The sequence below is a fragment of the Oryctolagus cuniculus genome, chromosome 6, assembly GCF_964237555.1.
Source record: "Oryctolagus cuniculus chromosome 6, mOryCun1.1, whole genome shotgun sequence".
NCBI classification, from domain to species: domain Eukaryota; kingdom Metazoa; phylum Chordata; class Mammalia; order Lagomorpha; family Leporidae; genus Oryctolagus; species Oryctolagus cuniculus.
In genome coordinates this window covers 162,188,878-162,197,166 of record NC_091437.1, presented here as the reverse complement: position 1 = coordinate 162,197,166, position 8,289 = coordinate 162,188,878, and positions in this window count along the sequence as shown.

The following is an 8,289-nucleotide window of genomic DNA, read 5'->3' as shown; positions in this document are numbered from 1 at the left end:
ATTAAAACATAAGTTATGGGTTGCACAGTAAAATATCTCCAGGAACCAGTCTACAATTACAATCGCTGAAATATCCAGAGTTTGGTATACGCAGTAGTGTGTATGTTGGGTGTCTACCTTGCACAAGCCAGCAAAAAGGCACCTAAACCTAGCACAACTAACAGGCAAATTGGTAATTATTTTCAAATCCAAGATTGTCTCTTATTACAACCAGAACTTTTCAAATATCCTTATATGTTTTTCCTACAAAAATAGGATTCCAGAGTCAAATGGATTTTGTGAAATACTAGTTGTATATTACATTCATGAAAATTCAAATCTATTAAAATAAGAAATTCTGTGATAAGTCTATCATTGAAAAATAAAATTTTAAAAAGTTTATTTCTGTTATAGAATATATTGAAATACAATTTAAATTAATGTGCCCATTCCATTTAATACATACTCTTATATTTGTTGCACAGTTTGAGATAAAATTCCTTCAGTTGCTGAAGGACCATTAAAATTTAAGAGAATATATATTTCTTCATATCACTTTGGTTTTCCTTAAATTCCATTGCCAGAGTCCAGAAGAACAAACCACAATCTATAAAATAATCTTGCAGAGAGAATAAGCAACAGATGTTTGTCATGTCAAAAAGAGGCAACCTGTAGAGGAAATGAACCAAGCCACCAGAGACCAGACCTGTGTTGTGTGGTGAATCATCATAGAAGTAGATCCTCCAGCCCCTGTCACTCCTTCAGAAAGAAAGAGAGAAAAAGGAGCTCAAAATGCCCAAGTATTTCTTGTAAGTCTGTGTCTTACAGAGAAATTTCCTGAACACTAGAATTACTTATCTGGCTACTACAGTAACTATTCAGTCCTGGAGAATGACTATGAAGCACTCAAACCCTAACCAAACAGTATTGCTAACTGCAGTTTCTGTGCTAGACTTTGTGCCAGTAATAGAGCAAATTAGTGCATGCTATGTGACCACTGGTTGAGTGAATTGATTATTTCCATTGAGACTAGAAAAGAGTATCAGAAACAGTTAGTATTCATTTGAGACAGACAACAGTGGTAATTTATTTTGACAACACTCAACCATTTAATGACATTCAAACGACATCTGGAAAACCTGAATATCTCACACAGTATCACATTGATCCATATCAGTGACTGTGCTGTGCTGCTTAGACAGGAAGAGTAAGAGTTAGCTAGGAGACTGGAGGTGCTCCAAAAGGTGGGAACTGGACTCTGGAAATATTCAGAGACTAGTGACTTAAGTGCAGTTTGTTAGTGCTCAAGTGTTGGAGTGTTGCCAAAGCATACCTTCCAAAAATATTAACTAAATATTGCATCAATTACCACACACATGCACAGACACAAACACACAAGGTAGTAGAGTAAAAACATACCACAGCACCTACGAATATTAATTAAGGCATGTTGTCACCTGGTAATATATCAGGCTGACACCTTTTTAAAAATAATTATTTATTTATTTGAAAGGAAGAGTTACAGAGAGAGGAAGAGACGAAAAAAGAGAGAGAGAGAGATTTTTCATTCACTGTTTCATTCCCCAAATGGCTGCAATGGCCAGGGCTGAACAAAGCTGAACTCAGGGGGCCGGCGCCTTAGTTCACTTGGTTAATCCTCTGCCTGCTGCACTGGCATCCCATATGGGTGACGGGTTCTAGTCCCGGTTGCTCCTCTTCCAGTCCAGCTCTCTGCTGTGGCCCCGGAGGACAGTGGAGGATGGCCCAAGTGCTTGGGTCCCTGCACCCACATGGGGTGACCAGGAAGAAGCACCTGGCTCCTAGCTTGGGATCAGCACAGTGCCAGCCTTAGAGGCCATTAGGGGAGTGAACCAACGGAAGTAAGACCTTTCTATCTCTCTCTCTCTCTCTCTCTCTCTCTCACTGTCTATAACTCTACCTGAAAAAAAAAAAAAAAAAAAAAAAAAGCTGAAACCAGGAACCAGGAATTTTGGTTGCAGTTCTACCACTGCTATGTCATATCTTTGTAACTGAGAATTTGATATTTTTCTCTACCTTGCTATTCTGATATGACAAGATAAAACCAGAAGTCTAGATAGGCATCTTAGGAGCCACGTTTGACCAATAAACATGTTTGACCAAAAGACACAATTTTTGTTTGTGTTATATTTTAATACTGTAGGTTTTCTTTTTCTTTTTAAGATTTGTTTATTTATTTGAAAAGCATAGTAACAGAGAGGGAGAGACAGAGGCTGAGAGAAATCTTCCATTCCCTGGTGCAATGGCCAGAGCTGTGCTAATACTGAGTTGGGATCGAGGAGCTTCTTTTGTGTCGCCCACGTGAGTGCAGGAGACCAAGAACTGGGCCCATCTTCTGCTGCTTTCCTAGGCTCATTAGCAGGGAGCTGGATCATAAATGGAGCAGCCCTGACACAACCAGGTGTTCATATTGCCGTGCTACAGTTGTAGTTTCATCCCCTCTGCTACAGCATAGGCCCCTGTGGGTTTTCCCTCCATCTTTTAAGCATTAATATTTAACTATTTAACTATTTTATTTCACCAAATACCTGAATTTTGCTCAAATATAGAACACCACCGCCAGGATACTGATATCAATGCAATCAGAACATAAAATATTTCTGTAGTCACAAGGATCCCTCATGTAGCCCATGCATAGCCACTTTAACTTCCTTCTGTCTACTACCTACTTCTTAACCTCCAGAAAACTGCTGGCATGTTTTTAATTTCCTTAGTGTCATTATCAGAAAAATATACAAATACAATCTTAAAATTCCACAGTTTTACAGATTGGCATTCGCTACCCAGTTTAATTCCCTGGAGATTATCTAAGTTGTTACGTTTGCTAATAGTTTGCTCCTTTTTAGTGCTGAGTATTACTTATGGCATGAGTATATCACAGTATACAACAGGATTATTTCCAATTATTGGCTATTATGAACCATGCATTTGCGTACAGATTTTTGTGTGTGTATTACCTCTGTGGTGAAAGAACATAAAGGTAATTGCTGGGTCATATGGTATTTAGGTGTTTACTTATTTAAGATACTGTCAAACTAATTTTTCAGGATGGCTCACCATTTTATTTCCTTATCAACCATGCTTATTTATTCAGGTTCTCTGCACCCTTGCCGACTCCTGGCTTTGTCATTACATTTTTACCTTAATCACTAGGATAGGAGTGTGGTGGTGCATCATTATAGCTTTCATTTTTCATTTCCCTAGTAACTAGTGACATTGAATACTGCTTTTTAAAAGATTTATTTATTTATTTGAAAGTCAGAGTTATGCAGAGAGAGAGAGAGAGAGAGAGAGAGAGTGAGAGCTAGAGGTCTTTCATCCGATGGTTCACTCCCCAGATGGCCACAATGGCCGGAGATGTGCCAATCCAAAGCCAGGAGGCAGGAGCTTCTTCTGGGTCTCCCACGTGGGTGCTGGGGCCCAAGGACTTGGGCCATCTTCTACTGCTTTCCTGGGCCATAGCAGAGAGCTGGACAGGAAGTGGAGCAGCTGGGTCTCGAACCCATGCCCATATGGGATGCCGGCGCTTCAGGCCAGGGCATTAACCCACTGAACCACAGCGACATTGAATGCTGAACATTTTTCCAGTTACATACAGCATGTCTCCTCAGTGAAATGATTCTAATATATTTTATCCATTTTCTAGTTGATCATTTTGATTTGTTATTTTTATAACTACTTTTGAAAAATAATAACATATCCTAGATATGTGTCCTTTTGCAGAAATGCTAAACTCAAATGTTTTCCATTCAATCTATAATATGAATTTTTATTTTATTAGCTGATCTTTTGCAGAATTAACAGTTATACTTTATTCAATTGAATTTATAAATTTTTGTTTTTTATTGTTTTTTTTTTCATGTATAAGAATTCTTTTCTAGATTTTGAAGACTTTTCATGATTATTTCTGAAAGTGCTGTAATTTTACATTTTTCATTTATGCCTGTGACTCATTCTGAGTTATCATTTTTATATAGAGTGAGACTCCATTAAGGTTCAATTTTTTTTGCCCATTCATGTTCATTTGCTCTATGATTACTTATTGAAAGGGCTGTCTGTTCTTCACTGAGTTGCACCAAAAATCAGTTCAGCATATTTGTGTAGTTCTACTATAGGACTCCCTATTCTGTTCCATTGATTAATATGTTTATCCCTCTACAAATACCAGTCTCAATTATTATAGCTCTAAAAGAAAACATGAAATTACATAGTGTGCTTCTTCCCAATTTATCTTTTTTTCCAAGACTGTGTACTTAGCTAGTTCATTGGCCTTTCCATATAAATTTTAGGACCAATTTATTTATATCCACCATGATATATATAAACAGGAGGCTAAAACAAGATCAGGAGCTGAAGCAGCTGGTTTCAGTGTTTAATGATGCAGTCAAAGGTCAGGTGGAATTCTAGGAATGTGGGGATACTTCACTATTGAGGGAGATAGGCTCTGAAATGACCTTGAAGTGATGAGGTGGTGAATGAGGGGGGAGGGGGGAAGGGGAAACTTACTGGATACTGAGTAAGAGTAGGGAATGAATGACATCTTCAGGATCTCCTGGTCCTCTCCCAGGTGTTCAAATCAGGACTTGGCCCAAAGATGCAGACAGAGACCAAAGGATGAAGACACCTGGGCTGCAAATAGGTGAGCACCATGACATTAGAAGCAGCTTGGGTCCCTGACTGCTGCTTCCGTCAGAGACTGTCATACACTGGTCACAGGTCATGTCCACTGTGGGGAGGCGAGACGCCCCTCATGAAGCCTCACAAGTAAAGCGTTGGTAACTGCTTAGGGTTGAATTGAAAAATTGCAGATACAATTTTAACTAGGAGCTGAACGTTTCAGTTCTACTGCTTGATTTTCAATGCCTGAGTACAAATATGATATACCTTTTCATGGACTGGAATAGGTATGAGGAACCACGGCAATAACTGGAAAATTAAACAGTGAATCAAAGACTATATCAAGATTACTCTAGGAGACTATGACCTTGTCTAAATATGATCAGAGTCGGTGAACTCAAAAGGCTTCCATAGCCTTGGCAACTCATGACAAGAGCCTAGGGTGATTACTGACGCCATAAACAAGGGTGTCAGTTTGTTAAGTCAACAACAGGAGTCACTGTGCACTTACTACTCCTCATGTAGGATCTCTGTCCTTACAAAGTGTTGTACATTGTGATTTAATGCTATGACTAGTACTCAAACAGTATTTTTCACTTTGTGTTTCTGTGTGGGTGCAAACTGTTGAAATCTTTACTTAATATATACTAAATTGATCTTCTGTATATAAAGATAATTGAAAATGAATCTTGGCCGGCGCCGTGGCTCACTAGGCTAATCCTCCGCCTAGCGGCGCCGGCACACCAGGTTCTAGTCCCGGTTGGGGCGCCAGATTCTGTCCCAGTTGCCCCTCTTCCAGGCCAGCTCTCTGCTATGGCCCGGGAGTGCAGTGGAGGATGGCCCAGGTGCTTGGGCCCTGCACCCCATGGGAGACCAGGAGAAGTACCTGGCTCCTGGCTCCTGCCATCGGATCAGCGCGGTACGCCGGCCGCAGCGCGCCGGCCGCGGCGGCCATTGGAGGGTGAACCAACGGCAAAGGAAGACCTTTCTCTCTGTCTCTCTCTCTCACTGTCCACTCTGCCTGTCAAAAAAAAAAAAAAAATGAATCTTGATATGAATGGAAGGGGAGAGGGAGCGGGAGAGTTGAGGGTTGCGGGTGGGAGGGAAGTTATAGGGGGGAAAAGCCATTGTAATCCATAAGCTGTACTTTGGAAATTTGTATTCATTAAATAAAAGTTTAAAAAAAGTAAACTGAAAAAAAAAAAAAGATTACTCTAGGAGGACCATAGGCCTTCCTGGAAGAGTGAACATGTGTGGGTGATCCCGTGGGACTGCCTGCCCTGCCCGTGTGGGAGGTTGGGAGGGACCCCTGGCTGCTGGCAGGCAGCAGGAGCTCCAGGCCCATTTCCCCCATTCCCTTCCTGTTGGAAGCCTTGTGGCTGTGCCCTGATAGAGATCCAATAAGCAACTCCCGCATTCCAGATGTGGGCGGGTTGCATAAAGGGGCCAGGAGGCCTATGTGACCTATAAGTCAATTGGTTAGGGGTCTTTTGACATGCTGCCCCTTCTACCCTATAGAACTGTTGTTACTAGCCCAGGTTTTTTGTTTCCCTCTTACCGTATAAAAGTCTGTGGCTGGTTTTAGAGGGATTGCTTGAGGCAGTCAATTTTAAACAGATTTGTTTGTCTGTTACATCAACCTATTGGCTCAAAAGTCAATATCTGAAGGTGTTTCATGGGAAAAGTGTGAGATCTGTTATCTTATCAGCATTGTGTGGTGTGATCATAAGTGTTTGGAGATATAATCTTCCTCATTTTTTACTACTAACTTCTGATTTGATTCCATTCTGGTTGAAGAATATATTCTGTATGCTTTTAATCACTTTAATATTTTTATGTTTATTCTATCGCCTAAGACATTGATACATCTTAGTATATAATCTGTGGGCACTTAAAAAGAGCATGTATATCATGTTGTTGAGTGGCTGCATACGCAATATAATTTTTAAACTCATTGAGAGTGTCTACCTTATGCATAAAGTTGGCAAAAATAATTCCAAGACTCCCATGACTCAGGGAAATGCTATGGATATGAGAGCTCACAATGTGAACAGAGAATTTTTCTGAACAATAAGTGAGTATGGGAACAACTGGGCTGAAGTCAGGGATAGACGGATGAGATGTGGACATTTCAAGATAATCCTTACTGGAGACTATCAAATAAAACATGTTTCCCATATATGGTGAGACAGGCACAGACCTGTATACAAACCTGTAAAAACTGACTTGACCACTGTTCTCATCCTCTCAGATATTTCATTTCCATAATAAATATTTAGAGTAACATTGCAAATACTAGTGGGCAACATAGCTTACCAAATGCTAATGAGCAAAAGTAAATGAAAAATTGACAGTGGCTTGGACAACCCGGTTGATGCCTGTTAACCAAGCAGATTCTTGTGGTGAGGCAGGGACTCCACTGGCAATTACTTGCACTTAGATTTTAAGTTTCTCAGACATTAAAACTCAGATGCTTTCTGTAATAACTCACTCCACCAAAGACTGTTCATCTTGGTCTCTGTGCTCTCTTCTCTTTGGATATCACAACCTAAAGATGGTTTTATTTTCTCTTTAAGGTGAAACACATTTCTCATGTAGACATTATGTATCGCACATCATCACCAAGCAAAGAACCATCAATTGGAAAAGCATGAATATTTCATCATTCTTTTGACTTCATAAGTATCTGTAATCATTAAGCTCGTTTGAGAAACTTCAAAAACATGAAACCTTGATCTCTACATAAAGATGGCATGAATTATCCTTGTTTGTAACCAACCATATAAATCCAATCCATTCTAGGAATTTGGACAATTACCATAGAACAATAATGTTGATGATCTTGATCATGATAGCAATATTTAAGATGTGTTAGTTGCTTTCCTATTGCATACAGCCATCATATTTGTATAAGATACTTGGTCAGGAGTCTGGGTAGTAAGCAATAGAAACAAACTGGCTAAATAAAACAAAAATAATTTGTTGGAATAATATCAGGGTGTCACATAATTCCCAGGGATGGTTGAGTTCCAGAGTCAGAAAATAAGCTACACAGCTAACCAAGGTGAGGTTACAGAGACTGTATTGTCAATCCTGGAGGCCACACCCTGTGGACATACTCAGTGCTACTGCTTACTGAGGTCACTGGTCTTGCATCTTTGCATTACTCATAATAATCTTATCTTCTTGAATATTTATTTTTCATGTACTTGAAAGAGAGGAGAGAGAGAGAGAGAGAGAGAGAGAGAGAGAGTTCTGCCATCTGCTGGTTCCCCCCCCTTAAGTGCTTGCAAAATCTAGGAGCCAGGCACTCCACCTAGGTCTCCCATGTGGGTGGCAGGGTCCCAAGTAATTGGGTCACCATCTGCTATCTCCCCAGATGCATTCACAAGATGGTGGGTAAGAACTGAAATGTTGGGACACAAACCGGATCTCCAATACATGGGATGCAGAAATCCTAAGCAGCAGCTTAGCATGCTGTATCACAACGCCCACCCAAGAAGAAAACAAAGCAGGCAAGAACATCTGAACTGACTAGCTCCTGTTGGTATTTCTTGATCATAATTTCATGGAGATTGGTGTAGCTTATTTCCCAAAAATATGAAACTCTGTGATGTTTCTCCATGTGGGAAAGGAAGTCACATCTAGAAGATC